An 18,941-nucleotide genomic window follows, 5' to 3' on the forward strand; every position below is an offset into this window, starting at 1 on the left:
ATGTGGAGAATTTGGCACGGATTGCAACAAGGAAATACAATCAATTAAAGAGAAATTTTCATAATTAAATTCCTTGAAATCCAATATAGTGGGTTTAGCAACATCTAGATTTTTATTTCTTTCTATCCTACTTTCATCAATTTCATCATTAAGATCTAAACACTCCGAATTTGTAAAACGCCTTCTGGGTAAAGGAAGATCATATTCAGTTTCATCAAGATTCATATTGTAAAATAAAGATTTAATTGGAGACACATCAATAACTTTTAGATCTTCATCATTACTTTCATAGGAATTGGAAGAACACGCTTTAATAAAGTCATCTTTGGAAGCACGCATCCTAGCGGTTCTTTCTTTACACTCATCAATTGAAATTCTCATGGCTTTTAGAGACTCATTAATATCATGCTTAGGTGGAATAGATCTAAGTTTCAAAACATCAACATCAAGAGCAATTCTATCAACGTTCCTAGCCAAATCATCAATCTTGAGCAATTTTTCTTCAATCATAGCATTAAAATTCTTTTGCGAAGAAATAAATTCTTTAATATTAGATTCAAAATCAGAGGGCATCTTATTGTAATTTCCATAAGAGTTGTTGTAGGAATTCCCATAATTATTAGAAGGATTACTAGGATATGGCCTAGGATTAAAATTCCCTCTATATGCGTTGTTACCAAAATTATTCCTACCAACAAAATTCACATCCATAGATTCATTATTATTCTCAATCAAAGTAGACAAATGCATATCATTAGGATCAGAAGAAACACTCTTAGTAGCAAATAATTTCATAAGTTCATCCATCTTCCCACTCAACACATTAATTTCTTCTATCGCATGCACTTTTTTATTAGATGTTCTTTCAGTGTGCCATTGAGAATAATTAACCATAGGAGTTTAGTAGCATCTCCTAAAGTGATTTCCATGAAAGTGTGTCCCACGGCTGAATCTAAAAGATTTCTAGAAGCAAAATTCAATCCAGCATAAAAAATTTGTATAATCATCCACAAATTCAAACCATGAGTAGGGCAATTACGTATCATTAATTTCATTCTCTCCCAAGCTTGTGCAACATGTTCATGATCAAGTTGTTTAAAGTTCATTATATCGTTTCTAAGAGAGATGATCTTAGCGGGAGGAAAATACTTAGAGATAAAAGCATCTTTGCATTTGTTCCATGAATCAATACTATTCTTAGGCAAAGATGAAAACCAAACTTTAGCACGATCTCTAAGCGAAAAAGGAAATAGCTTCAATTTGGCTACATCATTATTGACGTCTTTTTCTTTTGCATATCACATAAATCAACGAAGCTATTCAGATGAGTAGCGACATCTTCACTAGGAAGGCCGGCAAATTGATATTTCATAACAAGATTCAACAAAGCAGTATTAATTTCACAAGATTCAGCATCGGTAAGAGGAGCAATCGGAGTGCTAAGGAAATCATTATTATTGGTATTGGTGAAGTCACACAATTTGGTAGTATCTTGAGCCATCGCAACAAGCAAGCAATCTAACACACGAGCAAACAAAAAGCAAACGGGCAAAAAGAGGCAAATAGAGAGGGAGGATAGGGAGAGAGAGGGCAAATAAAACGGCAAGGGTGAATTGGGGGGAGAGGAAAACGAGAGGATGATGGCAAATAATGTAATGCGAGAGATAGGGATTGCGATGGGTACTTGGTATATTGACTTTTTGCGTAGACTCCCCGGCAACGGCGCCAGAAATCCTTCTTGCTACGTCTTGAGCTTGCGTTGGTTCTCCCCGAAGAGGAAGGGATGATGCAGCAGAGTAGCGTAAGTATTTCCCTCAGTTTTTGAGAACCAAGGTATCAATCCAGTAGGAGGCCACGCTCAAGTCCCTCGTACCTGCACAAAACGATAGCTACTCGCAACCAACGCAATTAGGGGTTGTCAAGCCCTTCACGGTCACTTACGAGAGTGAGATCTGATAGATAGAATATTTTTGGTATTTTTGATATAAAGATGTAAAGTAAAAAGTAAAGGCAAAGTAAATAGCAAAACAATATAAAAGTGATGGAGATTGATATGATGAGAATAGACCCGGGGGCCATAGGTTTCACTAGTGGCTTCTCTCAAGAGCATAAGTATTCTACGGTGGGTGGACAAATTACTTTTGAGCAATTGATAGAATTGTGCATAATTATGATAATATCTAGGCATGATCATGTATATAGGCATCACGTCCGTGACAAGTAGATCGAAACGATTCTGCATCTACTACTATTACTCCACTCATCGACCGCTATCCAGCATGCATCTAGAGTATTAAGTTAAAAACAGAGTAACACCTTAAGCAAGATGACATGATGTAGAGAGATAAATTCATGCAATATGAAATAAACCCCATCTTGTTATACTCGATGGCAAAGATACAATACGTGCCTTGCTGCCCCTTCTGTCACTGGGTAAGGACACCGCAAGATCGAACCCAAAGCTAAGCACTTCTCCCATGGCAAGAACTACCAATCTAGTTGGCCAAACCAAACGGATAATTCGAAGAGACTTGCAAAGATAACCAATCATACATAAAAGAATTCAGAGAAGATTCAAATATTATTCATAGATAGACTTGATCATAAACCCACAATTCATCGGTCTCAACAAACACACCGCAAAAAGAAGATTACATCAAATAGATCTCCACAAGAGAGGGGGGAGAACTTTGTATTGAGATTCAAAGAGAGAGAAGAAGCCATCTAGCTACTAACTATGGACCCAAAGGCCTGAGGTAAACTACTCACACTTCATCAGAGAGGCTATGATGATGTAGAAGCCCTCCGTGATGACGGCCCTCTTCCGGCGGAGCTCCGGAACAGACCCCAAGATGGGATCTCGTGGATACAGAAAGTTGCGGCGGTGGAATTAGGTTTTTGGCTCCCGTTCTGATCGTTTGGGGGTACGTGTGTATATATAAGAGGAAGAAGTACGTCGGTGGAGCACCGAGGGGCCCACGAGGCAGGGGGGCGCGCCCCTACCCTCGTGAGCACCTCTTTGCTTCCTTGCAGTAGGGTCCAAGTCTCCTGGATCACGTTCGGTGAGAAAATCACGTTCCCGAATATTTTATTCCGTTTGGACTCCGTTTGATATTCCGTTTATCTCAAACACTGAAATAGGCAAAACACAGCAATTCTGGGCTGGGCCTCCGATTAATAGCCCAAAGTATTTAAATCATGCACAAGCCCGATGACAAGCCAAGCAATTGTTTCATACTCTAACTTTTTCAAAACTTTTTCAATCTTCACGCAATCATGAGCGTGAGCCATGGATATAGCACTATAGGTGGAATAGAATGGTGGTTGTGGAGAAGACAAAAAGGGAGAAGATAGTCTCACATCAACTAGGCGTATCAACGGGCTATGAAGATGCCCATTAATAGATATCAATGTGAGTGAGTAGGGATTGCCATGCAACGGATGCACTAGAGCTATAAGTATATGAAAGCTCAAAAAGAAACTAGTGGGTGTGCATCCAACTTGCTTGTTCATGAAGACCTAGGGCAATTTGAGGAAGCCCATCATTGGAATATACAAGCCAAGTTCTTATAATGAAAGGTTCCCACTAGTATATGAAAGTGATAACATGAGAGACTCTCTACTATGAAGATCATGTTGCTACTTTGAAGCACAAGTGTGGAAAAGGATAGTAACATTGTCCCTTCTCTCTTTTTCTCTCATTTTTTTATATTTGGCCTTTCTCTTTTTTATGGCCTTTCTCTTTTTTTTATTTGGGCTTCCTTGAAGTAGGGTCCAAGTCTCCTGGATCACGTTCGGTGAGAAAATCACATTCCCGAATATTTTATTCCATTTGATATTCCGTTTATCTGAAACACTGATATAGGCAAAAAAACAGCAATTCTGGGCTGGGCCTCCGGTTAATAGGTTAGTCCCAAAAATAATATAAAAGTCGAAAATAAAGCCCAATATAGTCCAAAACAGTAGATAATATAGCATGGAGCAATCAAAAATTATAGATACGTTGGAGACGTATCAGGCATCCCCAAGCTTAATTCCTGCTCGTCCTCGAGTAGGTAAATGATAAAAAGAGAATTTTTGATGCGGAGTGCTACTTGGCATAATTTCAATGTAAATCTTCTTAATTGTGGTATGAATATTCAGATTAGAAAGATTCAAGACAAAAGTTTATATTGACATAGAAAATAATAATACTTTAAGCATACTAACAAAGCAATTATGTCTTCTCAAAATAACATGGCCAAAGAAATTTATCCCTACAAAATCATATAGTCTGGCTATGCTCCATCTTCCCCACACAAAGTATTTAAATCATGCACAAGCCCGATGAAAAGCCAAGCAATTGTTTCATACTCTAACTTTTTCAAAACTTTTTCAATCTTCACGCAATACATGAGCGTGAGCCATGGATATAGCACTATAGGTGGAATAGAATGGTGGTTGTGGAGAAGACAAAAAGGGAGAAGATAGTCTCACATCAACTAGGCGTATCAACGGGCTATGAAGATGCCCATTAATAGATATCAATGTGAGTGAGTAGGGATTGCCATGCAACAGATGCACTAGAGCTATAAGTATATGAAAGCTCAAAAAGAAACTAGTGGGTGTGCATCCAATTTGCTTGTTCATGAAGACCTAGGGCAATTTGAGGAAGCCCATCATTGGAATATACAAGCCAAGTTCTTATAATGAAAGGTTCCCACTAGTATATGAAAGTGATAACATGAGAGACTCTCTACTATGAAGATCATGGTGCTACTTTGAAGCACAAGTGTGGAAAAGGATAGTAACATTGTCCCTTCTCTCTTTTTCTCTCATTTTTTTATATTTGGCCTTTCTCTTTTTATGGCCTTTCTCTTTTTTTTATTTGGGCTTCCTCGAAGTAGGGTCCAAGTCTCCTGGATCACGTTCGGTGAGAAAATCACGTTCCCGAATATTTTATTCCGTTTGATATTCCGTTTATCTGAAACACTGATATAGGCAAAAAAACAGCAATTCTGGGCTGGGCCTCCGGTTAATAGGTTAGTCCCAAAAATAATATAAAAGTGGAAAATAAAGCCCAATATAGTTCAAAACAGTAGATAATATAGCATGGAGCAATCAAAAATTATAGATACGTTGGAGACGTATCAAGGTGCAATCAGGGCCCATCTGCTTCCTTTTGGCCCATAAAAATCATCATAAAGTTTTGTGGCATTTGGACTCCGTTTGATATTGATTTTCTGTGATGTAAAAACATGGAAAAAAACAACTGGCACTTGGCACTATGTGAATAGGTTAGTACCAAAAAAATGATATAAAATGATTATAAAACATCCAAAATTGATAATAAAACAGTATGGAACAATCAAAAATTATAGATATGTTGGAGACGTATCAGTCGTCTCCACTCATGATCTCCACCATCCTATCCTCGAGCAACAGCTCCCAGGGTGCCATCAAACCCTAGCCTCGAGCTCGATTTGGGATGGGAGGGAGGGGAATTTTTTCTATCAAGCGTCAAGGGGATGGTGAATGTTGCCTCAATCCCCCAGCCTACATTTAATCCCGTGCTGCCATGGCGCTCCGCCTCCTCCCCTTCCTCAAACTTCGCGACGTGCCGAGGCACGCCCTGCCTCCGCCCCACCAGTGCTATGTGACACGGGAATGAGACATGCATACCTTCCTTGATTTTCTCCACCACCTGCACCGCCCACATTTCAATGCAGACACCCCGGTCATTGAGAAGTACCAGCCGACGAGTTCTGCAGTGCCGGACTAGAGTGCCTCGCTAGAAAACGAGCAGGGCGGGCACATGGAGATCGGAGACCAAGTGCACCACCGATCGCTAGTCTCGTGGTGGCGATATTGACCCGGTCATCCTCCTTTTCCATTTAAAGGGAGACTGTAGAATAACAAAGAACAAAAATAATAATAAAATGACCCTGAGGGTAAGGCGCATTATCTAAAGTTCTAACCCATTCCTCCAGAGATTTCTATGATTTCCTATTCTTTTTTTATGGGTGTCCTCTTAGCTCTACAAGCGACCCAGTTCATATTTTCCTTGAATTTCTTCCGACATGAGTACAAAAATGGCTGAGTCCCTTTAAAAAAGAAATCATTCCTAGCAAGCCAGATAACTCAAGTGATATGTATGAAGGCCTCCAGGTGGAAGGGCATATGCATATCTCTTTTATAGACCTTAGTTTCCTGAAAGAAAATCCTATGTGACCTGGGTCGCACGAAGCGACCATGAGACCCTCTCTAGCTAAGGACACTTGGCAAGGCAAGTAAATTAATTTTCCAATTCCAATTAATTTTGTATAATCCCGTTCCTTCCATCCCACTCTCATGTCAATCCATCAGCATGTGCCAAGATGCAGCATGTAGGATGTCGACGGAGTAGAGGAGTTGGATGGTGGCCGTGGACAGAGCAGAGCGATGGTGGGTAGCTACGCAACGAACAGGCACTACAAAAAAATACACTTTCGTGATGATACGTGTTTGTCACAGTAGGTCACGTTTTCTGTCATGCATGTACATCCATGACAAATTTATGACAGAACCAAGATAGTCATACATGTGATGTCGTAGAAGTGTTCCATGACATTACCAAAATTATCATCATGGAAGTGTCCACTTCCATGACAATAAATCACGCGTCACAGAAGTGCTTTCGTCAAGGGTGACCGACACGTGGCTTCCACTGTAACGGAATGCCGTTAAGCTATCGGGTCCGGTTTTGGATCCTATAACCCGTTCACAACCCGGACCAATGGGGATTTTCCACGTGTAAAATTCTGATTGGCTGATGGAAACACGTGTCAGCTCCGCGTTGGCACAGGTGTCACTCATCCAATGGGCGAGATGCGCCTATGATATGTCGACACGTGGACCGGCCCAAAAGTGGCCCATAAAGTTTAAATGGGCCGGCCCAACTAAAGGCCCACAAGATTTTGTGGTCCATAATGGGCCGCCCTAGCAAAAGGCCCATGAGATTTTGCATATCATAATGGACCGGCCTAGCTAAAGGCCCACGAGATATTGCGGGCCATAAAGGGCTGGCCCAGCTAAAGGCCCACAAGATTTTGCAGACCATAATGGGTCGGCCCATCTAAAGGCCCAACATTCTCAGTTGAGGCCCGTACGGCTAGTGTCAAATCGGCCCGTCAACGGCCCGTCCTAAACTTGTCATCATCGCGGTCCATGGTCACTTCTGGCCCATTAACAGTCCGCTAAGTATATGGGCCGAATTACGGCCCGGTGTATTTCCGGCCTGTTAAATGTCCTGCTTCATTTAGGCCCATTTGCAGGCCATTGAAACTTTCGGCCCGTAAACGTCCATGAAGGATTTGGTTCATATTCGGCCATGTCTGACATTCGGCCTGTTAGAGGCCCACTATAGATTTGGGCCACTTTCGGCCTGTTGTGATTTTCGGCATGTTAACGTCGGACAAAATCCATGGGCCATATGTGGCCCAACGTCACATCGGGCCCATTAACAGCCCATATAAAAATGATGATAATCTAGCCCGATCGAACTTCCGGCCTGTTAAAGGCCTATGTATTAGGTCGGCGCATTTACGGCCCATCCAAATTTCGGCCCGTGAAAGATCCGCGTTGTAAATGGGCCACCATTTCGGCCTGCTAAGACCAATGGATTATTTGACACAATCAGGGCCCAATCTCACTTTCGGTCTTTTAAAGGCCCATGTTTTTTATGGGCTCAAGATATTTACACCTGTAAACGGCCTATTGTTACTGAGGGCCCAAATTATGTTTAGGCCTGTTAAAGGCCCACTGTGGGCACATGCCTACCAGAAAAATATGAAATCTTATGTTGATTTAGGCCCAAATATTTTTAGTGGGCTACATGCAAATTTCGGCCCGTAATCGTTTTTAGCCCAATTGGAATGGGCCCGACAAATGTTGGCATGTTGGGATCCTACGAAGCTTTCATCTGAATACATTACTAAGATAAACCTACACTATACAAAAATAGCGTTGTAATTATTGCAGCCTTTGGCAGCATCATAAATGCTGTATCACAACAAAATAAATTCCAACCATACAGCAAAAGGCCTGTTGGCATAAAGTTTACAGTCCTTGCAGATAAAAGCACCATCAGATGTATAGAAGCACAGACCATTTGACCTGAGTGCTAATGTTTCAGGTTGTAGAATCTGATGGAGCAGCACAATCTTCACCTTTTTCTGCCATTGCTCTTGAACAACAAAGCAAATGTCTGATAGTCTGGTTTCAAAACCATTATTATCTTGACGACATTTGTCAACCACTATTCTTGTTTCCAAAACGACGTCCATTAGGATTGGGCTTGTGTTTGGAGCACAGATATATCACTCTGTCTAGCGGGAAGATTTTGTTCGGTAGGCGATTTGGACGAGGTTACCTTGACAACCAACCTAGAATTACGCATGAAGGTGCTTTTTTCACTGTTAGTGGAGAGATACTGACGCACTGCAGCAAGAGGTGACATTGTGCCTGTGGTAGCCTCGTCACCTTCAGGTGGTTGTGGCTGTTCAATCATTTTTTCCATAGCTTCCTGAAAGTTTGAACTTGTAGATTAGTGTACCAGATAAGGTACTAATGAGACAAAAACAAACAAAGTAGGTTACACATTTATACATAACTTATTTTGGTGAACTACTATAATACATTAGCATGTATTGTAGTGCCAACTACATAATAAAATCACTTTCGGAACATATGTCCATGTAGCATGCCTACTGTATTGTCTATTTCCTCACATTCGTTGACATCTAAGGATAAAGAGACATGGTTTAAAGTAGGATGAACATAGTATGACATAATTCATATCATGGGCAAATAGATTTAAAACAAACAGGCTATTTTATCATTGTGTGCGCACGTGAACATAACAACTAGAATACAGATCAAGACCAAAAGAATATCCTTCATCTCTTTTAAACCATGTAAGGTGAAATGATACGTTAAGACAACTGTGTATAAAAGTGAACAGAGTAACTGACATTGGTTGCAAACCAAGTAGTTAAATGAACACATCACAATACCAATCAGTTCAAAGGCAGGAGGAGTAAGGACTTACAACAACGGCTTGAACTGGTGTGCTCATGCCCTTCATCTTGCTGGTGTGGCAATCCTGGAAGATTTGCACTGCATTCGGTTCAGGTTCTTTTTGGTCCGCACAGGCTTTCCTTTGTATTTGGAACAAGTCAATATAGATACGATAATATGGCACATAAAAAAGAAGTAGCGGCTATTTACAAGAGCCTCGCAGTGTGCAATATAGCTACGAGATCCTGTTGTCTGTTGGAATTTCACTTTAGAATGGTTGGTCTTGTTCTTCAAACAGTTAGCCTAGAAGAAGATACACTTGTAAGGCACATACATAAATACAAGTTCAATATGTGGTCTGATCAAATACATATAGCCTACCTGATACTTTGGATCAGACCAGTGTTTAACGAGGGCTGTCCAGTCTTCATTTGTAATATATTCCACTAGAGATGTTTGGGGGATTTCATTGTTAGCCTTGCCTTCAAAGTGAGATTTTCTAAGGTGGTACCGATACTGTCGCAGAGCAGACTAAAAAACATGAGTGCATGCTTGTTTAGTTGCATCATCTTTCGGATCCAACTTGAACCTAATCTGTTAAAAAAGAATGTGAGTCTTATTAGGAGGAAGCTAGAAAGTATGGGACAGAGCAAGACAATATTATTAATTGCGATGAATAACATTACTTACGGATAAATGGTCAAGGAAGGTGTTAAACTGGGTATTGTCTTTCTCATTCCTGTACTGGATCCACATTGGGAGGATACGTGCATGACACCTAACGGCAACGGCTGCCTCTGATACTAACTTGGCTGACTCTGTAGCATCATGTGGCCTTTTTAAACCTGCCTCAAAAATAGATCTCCATTCTTCCTCCTTTAGATTTTGTTAATCTGTCAAGCATTATCCCTGATGTCTGTTTCCGCTTGCGCCGTGGTGTTAGTTCAACAACGAATATGGAAAGTGTTAGTGTACATCAAACTGTGAGAGTACATATAAAGGAGCATGCAACTGTAACTTGACTTGGTCAGGTACCGTCTTGGTGTTGATGCTCATGAGGTTCATCTGATCTTGCCAAGTCCTGTTGTGTCAGCAGTGCTTCGGAAGTAGTGTTAGGTGTGAAGGAAGCTTGGGAACTGGCCAGTTCCGGAGCAAACGAACGAGTAACTGGTTGAGATGCTGGTACAGTTGAAGTGGATGCTGCAACTGGTGGAGCAGGTGATACTGTGTTTGTAGATTTAGCCGATGGACTTGGACCTTCTACTGCACTATAAGTACCAACAGAATCTCGACGGCAGAACCTTTTCCGTTTCACCCGACGAGTAACAACACTCCCTACTATATTATTTTCCTTGCTCTTTTTTGACTTTGCCATGTCAAGCTATACCCACAACACAAAAGAATAAAATCACTCTTCAGAACTCATTGATGCATGATACATACAAGCAATACTTTGATGTATGACAACCGCATGAGGATGGAATATGTAAGAAAAACAGGACGACATGACTTCACAGCTACGATGTGTAAACTAAGCAGAAGGATTTTCAAGAAAATAGAAGTAATGCAAGCTAGAGACCATATGAAAGATGCAACCAATATTACTCTGCCAAGTTAAAAGTTTCTTCATAAGTGGCAATTCGAAAAATTAGAAGTAGTACAACGTAGAAATCAATGCAAGATGCAACCACTATCAAACTGCCATGTTAAAAGCGTCCAATCATGAGTGACTGATGCAGGATACACAACAACAGTACTTTGCTGTGAGAACATGGTATGATAGATAGATGCAGTGTATTCTAAACGCAGAACGCCGTGTCATATGCACATGTATAACGTATAAACTCAGCAGGTGCAATTTAATCAAAATAGAAGAAATATAGGCTAGACAACATATGCAACATGAAACCAATTATCACACTGTCAACTTAGAGCAAGCACTTGCGATGGGGGAGTACAGGAGATGAACTCATCATGTAGACTTGGGATTTCAACTTCATTAGCAATAGCAGTGGCAAATCTAGAGAGTCTCTGTTTGCGCTGGTGCGGAGGACCACCAACATCCCCTAACTTACTCTTTTCCTTCCTATTTTCTAATATTGCCTTATGAAGTCAAAACCACAAGAGGATGAATAAAATTAGCTCTGCATAACTGGTTGATGCATGATACAGGCGAACACTACTTTGATGTAAGGCAAGCACATGATAGGAGGATGGAATATATACAAAAAAAGACAGTGTTTCATATTCACACGTACGATAGGAGGATGGAATATGTATGAAAAAACAGTAAGCGGAAGGCATTTCAACAAAATTAGAAGAAATGAAAGCTAGGCACCATATGAACATGCAACCAATATCACTCTATCAGGTAAAAAGTGTCTCGTCGTAAGTGCCATTTCAAGAAATTAGAAGCAGTACAAGCTAGAAGACAATGCAAGATGCAACCTACATCACAGTCCCAAGTTAAATGTGTCTTATGAGTAAGTGATCATTGCAGGTATAAGTTGTAAGCTACGCAGATGCAATTCAACATAATCAGAAGAAATACAAACTAGATATCATACGGAAAACACAACCACATGTAACAGTTCCAAGTTAGAGCAAGCACTTGTGATGGTGGAGTAGGGGAGATGTGCTCATCATGTACACGTATGTTCTCGAAACAGGAACACATGTCATATTCACAGGCATTATGTGTAAAGTAAGCAGATGCAATTCAACAAAGTTAGAAGCAATACAAGCTAGACATCATACGCAACATGCAACCACATATAATAGTGCCAAGTTAGAGCAAGCATCTGTGATGGTGGAGTAGGGGAGATGTGCTCATCATGTACACGTATGTTCTAGAAACAGGAACACGTGTCATATTCACAGGCATTATGTGTAAAGTAAGCAGATGCAATTCAACAAAGTTAGAAGCAATACAAGCTAGACATCATACGCAACATGCAACCACATATAATAGTGCCAAGTTAGAGCAAGCACCTGTGATGGTGGAGTAGGGGAGATGTGCTCATCATCTACACAACTACGTTGATTGTCTAGCCTTGCGTTGTCTTGCGAATCTTGTTGGGAGGATGGCGGAGTAGAATCTGTAGAGAACCTCCGTTTCAGTTGCTCAGAAGGACCACCATCATCCAATGCCTTGCCAATTTCCTTCAGCTTTATTGATTTTGCATTGTGAGGTCAAACCGACAAGAAAAAGGAATATAATTCGCTCTTCAGAACTCATTCATGCATGATACTGACGAACACTACTATGATGAAAGGCAAAGTCATGATACGAGGATGGAATATGTATGAAAAAATGGACAGCTTGACATATTCACACCTATGATGTGGTAACTAAGCAGAAGGCACTTCAACAAATTAGAAGCACTACAAACTAGACACCATATGAAAGGTGCAATCAATATCACTCTGCCAAGTTAAAACTGCCTCGTCATAGGTGGCGTTCATCAAACTAGAAGCAATACATGCTAGAAATCATATTCAAGACGCAAACCAATATCACACTGCAAACTTAAAGGTGTTCCATCATAAGTGACTGATGCAGGATACACAAGAAGAGTAGTTTCATGTAAGAACATGGTGTGATAGATAGATATAGTATGTACCAAAAAAGGAAAGCATGTCATATTCACATGTATCATGTGAAAGCTAAGCAGATGTAGCTTACACTAATTAGGAGCAATACAAGCTAGACACCATATGCAACATGCAACCAGATATCACACTGCCAAGTTAGAGCAAGCACCTTGGATGGTGGAGTAGGGGAGCGGAGACTTGGACCTTGTAATGCACTATCAGTACAAGGAGAATCGGTACAGATGCTCTGTTTACGTTGCTGCAGAGGACCACCATCACCGCCTTCCTTACTCTTTTCCTTCCTCTTTCTTGATTTTGCCTTGTCAAGTCAAACCCACAAGAAAAAGTAATAAAATTTGCTCTTCATAACTCATTGATGCATGATACTGACGAACACTACTTTCATGTAAGGCAGCCGCATGATAGGAGGATGGAATATGTATGAAAAATAGGACGGCGTGACATATTGACATGTATGATGTATAAAGTGTAAACTAAGCACAAGGTGCTTGAACTTGTTAGAATCAATGCAAGCTAGAAACCATATGAAAGATGAAACCAATATCACTCTACCAAATTAAAAGGGTGCCCTAACAAATGTATTTGACCAAATTAGAAGCAATACATGGCAACAGGCTAGAAATAATGTGCAATATGCAACGAATAAAGGTGTCTCATCGTAAGTGATTGATGCAGGATACATAAGGGAGGTAGTTTCATGTAAGAACAAGGTTAACACATAGACGTAGTGTGTACCAAAAATAGGAAGGCATGTCATATTCACAGGTATAATGTGTAAACTAAGCAGATGCAATTTACCCTAATTGGAAGCATTACAAGCTAGACACCGTATGCAACATGCAACCACATATCACACTGTGAAGTTAGAGAAAGCACCTATGATGGTGGTGTGGGGGAATTGTGGTCATCAACTAGAAAGCTACGTTGACTATCTTCATTTAGCCTTGTTGTTTCTTGAGAATCATGTGGGGAGGATGACACTGCACTCTTTAAACGAGTATGGCGTCTCACAGTAACCCACTCGGGTGACTGTCTCATCATAAGTGATTGACGAGGGATACAAAAGAGCATTAGTTTGATGTACGAACATGGTTAATAGACATATGTAGTATTTATCAAAAACAGGAAGGCATGTCATTATCAAAGGTATAATGTGTAAAGTAAGCAGATGCAATTTAACCAAATTGGAAGCAATACAAGCTAGACACCATATGCAACATGCAACCACATTTGACAGCGCGAAGTTAAAGCAAGCACCTGGGATGGTTGTGTGTCGCAATTGAGATCATCAACTGCAGAGCTACATTTACTGTCTCCAACTGCTGATACTGCATCCTTTAGAGCGCTGAAAAGCTTAGTGCTTATCTTCGAATTACATTGGAGCGACTTCTATCTTTTCTTTTCAGCATTCAACAACACTGCGTCAGAGTCTGAAATACCCATGCATAAAAAAACAATAGTGTGAGTATGGGTGAAGTGTGTGCACAATTAGTACAGTGTAAAGGTAGCAGATAGCAGGTCGGTGAGAAATAAATTACGGGAGACATATGATAGCTCTACAACATGCATGGCACACTAAATTACTACAGGATTCTATGAAAATAACATTCGACTAAAAACAAATAGGTCAGTACATTTTTTCTGCACCGTTCGATGTACAAAGAATGGGCAGATCGTCTTCATATACCTCCAGCCAGTCAGTGTTGGCGATCTTCCTTGAAACGGCAGTGACCACCGGCCCAGTCCCCTGCCTGCGCCCTCCCCTCGACCTCACCGCACCACCGTGCTTGGCACCGCCCCCAGCCATCCATTCAAGCCCCGCCGACCTCCAGATTGGGCGCAAGTAGCTCCTGCGCCCCACACACCTATGATAGACACCGATGTGCCGCTTCCCCAGCGAACAGGCGGACTAGGTGCTCCGCGCGCCTAAGCGGGTGCTGCTTATTTTAATTGCGGTTCGGCTGACCCTGAATTGAAATCCAGGCGGGCTACTGACCTCTAGCAAAGGTGAAATAGTGAAGGGAGGAAACCTTGTGCATTTAGTATCACGAAGAAGATGCAGCAAGAAGCGCTCAACCTGTTTGTTTCGTGGGATGAATACGGTGTGAACATAGACGTAAGGTTTGCACGAATAATGGAAGAGGAGTACCTCTTTCTGCTAGAAGTGTTGTGTCCTCCTTCTGTTTTTCCAACGATATTCTTGTGGTTCGCTTGAAACAAGAAGTTGTGGAGGACGGTGCAGCCTTGGACGAACCCATGGCCAAGTTGTTGAGTGTGGTGCGGTGGCTGTCTGTCAGCGGCGGGAGCATATCCGAGGCGGCAAACGACGGTGTAGAGGGAACAGCTCCAGTGCGGTGGACGGTTGCGATAGTGGAGCGGTAGCAGTGAGGCGCAGGACGGCGTGGTCGGAGTAGTTCTGGTATGGTGCACGTCGGCGTCGGCGTCGTGGAGGCAGCTCTACCTCGGCTTCAGCTGCTAAGTCCTTGACGGCGTTGTGGTTGCGGTTGTGTTGGACGATGACGTCGGGGTACTGGCTCCAGCGTGATGGAGGAGGGCGGCGGTGGATTGGGTGCTATGGGGTGGAGGCTGGGGTTTCGCGGCTGGTGGAGAGGGCGTTTTGGTGCCCACGGAGTATGAATGGGGAAACGGAGTGAGGCGAGGAACTTAAGGGGGGACAATGTTTCGGTTTGGGACGCGCTTGTTTGAAATTTGGGGAGAGTTACAAACTTTGTCCCCATCTAAAATTTCGGACATATTGCGGGTTGGGGGTAGGACAGTAATCTCAGGTGTCCCAAATGTGGGCGGGATATATTTCGGCCGAGCGCATGGGTGTTTAGGCACCCACAGCGTATGAATGCCTCTGGGAGGCAGTTGAGACTGGCGTCTTGGTGAAGTTACAAACCTACCACGGTTTAGACCTTTGGACATTGGGTCGATAGGTTACACGGGCCAGAGTTAGGACAGTAATTTCCTACCACCAAACATTAGTCTCGTGCGGTTTCGGGTGACCAGAGGCCTATTTGGCGCTTCGTTCAATATTTGGGAGCAGAAGCATTAACGTTTTCAGTTCTCTTGAATTGAACATTCAGGATTTGTCAAACTTCACAAATCTTTACTCTTGAAAATCCTAAAGCTACGATTATTTTGGAATGGAGGTGGTACATTTGAATATACATTGTACACGTATATTAAAAAATATGCAACTTACCTCAGTTCATGCATGGTTCCAGATATAATCTCCTTGGTTGCAAAAAAAAGTTAGACATGCATATGAATATATATAGCATGTTCAAACGCACAACAAAGATTGATGCCCCCTTTTACATCCGATTTACAAATGCCATTATCTCGGGTTCAAATAGATGAATGCACTTCCTATGAATTCAAATCTTCGAAACCCTCTTTATGTTGAATTCGACATGTATTCTATTTCGTAGCTAGAAATTTGGAATGTCCATGCAAGTGACAAATGTATAAAGTGCTACACACTAACAACATGGAGTGCACTAATTAATGTTTATATATGAATTGCAAAAGCATCCATTGCCTGTATTTCAAACCGCTCTCACTCTATGGATCGATAATATGAAATAAATGCATGCACATGCTAGAATTCAATAGAGTATGGGTGTCTGATAGACCGATTTTTGTCCATACGCAATTTGCAAAATTCATGATCTCATCCAAAAATAATAATGTCATTTATATTTTTAATTTAATGCGTAGAACCGCCCTTTACACGTAGATGCACTATGCCTCGGCCCGTTATCACAAACGCGCTATATATCTCTCTATCTACCGCATAAGTGCACACACTTTATATGCATCGGCATTTCTCTTTCACACATGCTCACAATCTCTCGGGGTGTCGGGGAGTCTCACGCACATGCTCTCTCTGTATCTCTCTCTCTCTCTTTTTGACTACTATGTACCACTCTTTTCACTAATCTCAGTTGGAAAACACTATTTCTCTCACATGCATATATACACACGCACGGTCTCTACTAGCTCTCTATAGGCACATATATATATGTGTGCCTATGTGTCTCCCGCACACACATTATCTTTAGGCCTCTCTCGCACACATTCCCCCCCCCAGACACACCTTAGTAGTTGGCATATATGATTCCATCATATCATTCGGTGGTATATCCCTGACTGTTAGGCTGGATGGTAATACGAGGCAAAGTTTTACCCTAGTTCGGACCATTGCAGTTGAGGAAAAAGCCTACTCCTGGTACTGTATATTAGTGATAGGGGTGTGTAAAAAGTACAGGTGAATACCAGGCATTGTGCGTGTGTGTATACTATCGACGAACTAGCCCCCAAGCTTCTATAACATACTGGGGGCCTAGGGTTACAAATCATATATAGTCGGCTTATCACCAGTGGGGATAGAGTCCTCCGCGACTCTGGTAGCTAGCTTCGTGTTGTACGCCGAGTCCTCCACATGGGTCTTCATATAACGCGTCTCGATCCAACCTATGTGGCGTAGGATGGAACTGACCCATGAGTCCTCATGTTGACCCACCACAACTAGAAATGATATGCCCACCACACCACACACGCAATCGGCAACTATGAAAATAAGCATATACAATAGTACAATGTTATACATGAAAATTAATTGCATGGTGCATCCAAAAATATTTGTTCTACATTTTGAATGTTTATATATTCTCCTAAAATATTAGTCACCGGAAAGAGAAACGAAGGGCATATCTCTCCTTGGCTCCACCGGACATCCCCTCTTTCTACACCACTTTCACGTGCGCACACAAACTATCTCTCGGCCCTCTAAAAGTATGCATGCCCACGACACTTTCATGCATGATGGTCACTGTATTTCAAGCTAAAGCATTATACGGTCACTAGAGTTCAGAATATGCTCATTACAGTCACCGTATACATTCTCATGGTTATCATACGGTATCTAGCTCACGTTACGTCTCCGTATTTTCTTGATGACATTGACGGACTTTGCATTTGATGCGTGCTCTGTATTTTGTTGATGACACTTACGATCATTGTATTTGAAGCGAAAGCACGATATGGTCACTGGACTTCAGAATAAGCTCATCACGGTCACCACATACATTATGTCGTGCTAACCAACATGTGGTTAGATGGTTAGGAGGATAGTGGTTTCTCGAGCCCACCAGGGTTAAAGTCCCGGTGCTCGCATTTATCCTGGGTTAATTTCAGTATTTTCCGGCGATGTGCATTCAGTGGGAGGAGACGTTCCACTCGACTACGAGGCACCTATGGTGACTCGTAAAATCTCAAGATCATATGCTGGCTCACTCTCTCGAAGGTGCTCATAGGGATAGGGTGCGCGTGTGTGCGCTTATAGCGGTGAGTGCTTGCGCGTATATATGAGCCCTTGCGTCTGTACCGTGTTAAAGATACATGTCATGATTATATGGTCACTGGCTCACCCGTACAACTCCATATTTTGTTTATGACACAATCAATTGACCAGTCAAACATTCCACGTGGCGCAACTAGTGTTGCACCATCGGGCGCGTAACCGTGGGGCCCACCTGTCAACTTGTATATGAAAGAAAGAAATGGTAGTTTGAGTATGTACTGTGTTAATAAAATACATTTTAGGGTGATCATACAGTCACTGGCTCACCATATAGCTCCGTAATTTGTTGATGACACGATCAATTGACCAGTTAAACGGTCCACATTCAGCAGTGCATATTACCATAGGGCCCACCCGTCAGCGCGTATATGAAGGACAGAAATGGTAATAAATTAGTCATCGGTGGGTAATCGAAGTCGTGAGACCTCTGGTTGGCAGTCGCCGGCGGTGGGGTGGGGATCACCGGAGAAAAAGCTCGGCACGGGGGGCCTAGAGGGATGACCGGTGCGGCGGCGGACCGACGGTGGGGAGTGGTTTCGGGGCGGGCGGGGCGGCGTCGTGGCGCGGGCTGGCCGCGGGCGGCGGTGGCCGGCGGTTCGGCCGGTGGTGGCTGGCGGCTCAGGGGGGTGGAGTTTGATGATAAACTGCAGGCCCTTGATTTCATATCCAACGGCTGGAAAATCTAATGACCAGAGATGAAAAAGTCAGTCGACTTACGTGTAGCCTCACGCCGCACGTACACATGCATGCACGCAAGACACGCACGCATGCAGGCGTGCAACACTAACACATACACATAACGAACACACGCACGCATGCAGGCATGCAACACTGGCACGTACACATGCACTCACGAACACACGCACGTACCCACACATGCATGCAACATTGAAACGTAGCCTTGCACGCACACAACACT

This window comes from Triticum urartu, chromosome 1A (genome assembly GCF_056163025.1).
Source record: "Triticum urartu cultivar PI428250 chromosome 1A, HENAU_Tu73, whole genome shotgun sequence".
Taxonomy (NCBI): Eukaryota; Viridiplantae; Streptophyta; class Magnoliopsida; order Poales; family Poaceae; genus Triticum; species Triticum urartu.